Source organism: Helianthus annuus, chromosome 12 (assembly GCF_002127325.2).
Source record: "Helianthus annuus cultivar XRQ/B chromosome 12, HanXRQr2.0-SUNRISE, whole genome shotgun sequence".
In the NCBI taxonomy this organism is placed as follows: domain Eukaryota; kingdom Viridiplantae; phylum Streptophyta; class Magnoliopsida; order Asterales; family Asteraceae; genus Helianthus; species Helianthus annuus.
In genome coordinates this window covers 7,842,150-7,843,771 of record NC_035444.2, presented here as the reverse complement: position 1 = coordinate 7,843,771, position 1,622 = coordinate 7,842,150, and positions in this window count along the sequence as shown.

The window sequence follows — 1,622 nt, the reverse complement described above, 5'->3', positions numbered from 1 at the left end:
AATACTAGCCTAATGCAAAATGTCTTTGGTTACCCCTAATGAATAATTAATTGATTTTTTTTTTCAATATGAATATTGTAAACTGTTTTGACTTTTGAAAGGTTGGGGTTACTTCTATAGATTAGAGTGGGATTGCATTTGATAACAAAAGTGAAAGTTAAGACTCACATAAGTTACACTCCTAATATGAATTATTATCAGCCAACGGATGATGATTTTGACTATTAAAATCCAGTTTACCTTATTTTACGATAATCATATAGATTTAAATTGTGTTTCTAATGTTATATACATGACTGGTATCTTCAGTGGCGGAACTAGAACATTAGCTCAGGGGTGTCCTAAATTATTTTTACCGTGAATGTGCAATTTATCAAAAACCAAACTCATCTTCTTCTTCCCTACTATGCAGAGCCGTCTCCGAAAATTCTAAAAATTCTTTGGGCCCTGGGGAGGAGTGAAAATCGGGCCCCAAAATAACTTAAAATATATATAATCATTTCTTAATCCCCTATATGATTAATAAAAATTACATTCTATTAATCGATTTTACAATTGAAAATTACATACCTCAAGGATGAAATGGTTTATGATCGGATGATGATGAAAAAACTGAAACGTAGTCTTCTTTTGATCGCCCAGTGATCGCACAACAGTTTGGATTTTGAAAGTTTGGTTTCTCTTTTTTTTTATTTGAACACACAAGCCCCATACGCAATAGGGTAAATTAATATTTCTTAATCCATAGTTTATAATATAGTGTCACTCTCGAATAAAGTGAGAGAATGAAAACATTTTAATTATAATGTACAAATAATTGTATTTTTACATTCTAACACTACTAAAAAACTGCCTTGCTTCCGACCAAGGTTTTTGTCGGAAAACTGTCGGAAAACGGCGTTTCCGACCAGTTTCCGACAAAAATAGGTTTGTCGGAAAAAGCCTTGTAGGAAAAGATTTCCGACAAGTATCCGACTAAATTGGCGACAAATTTCCGACAAAAAAAAGAAGTTACTATTTCCGACAAAGTTCCGACCATAATTTTCCTACAACTTTCCGACCGCCGTTTTCCTACTGTTTTCCGACCACCATTTTCCTACTATTTTCCGACCAAAAGGTTCCTACAGCTTTCCGACCACCGTGTACCTACTGTTTTCCGACAAACATGTTCCTACTGTTTGTCCGACCAAAAGGTTCCTACAGCTTTCCGACCACCGTGTACCTACTGTTTTCCGACAAACATGTTCCTACTGTTTTCCGACCATAACCTTTCCACGGTTTTCCGACCAGATTTTCTAATTTCTCTTCCTACCAATTTCCGACTAAAAACTTTTTAATAAAAAAAAAACTAAAAAATCCAGATTTTTTCTACTAAAAATACAGAAAAAAATCCAATAAAAATCCTAAATGCGACACGATTATAGAACTGAAAGTTCATACACAAAATACAAAACGGTTGTCAAATTGTAGATTCAACAACAAAATATGCCACGGTTATTAAATTACAAGTTCAACCGCAAAAGACAACAAACAAAACTAAACTATGGTGGAGGATTGCTAGGATTACCAAACTGCTTCATCAACTCGATTATTTGTCGTTTCATATCTTCTCTCATTTGTGT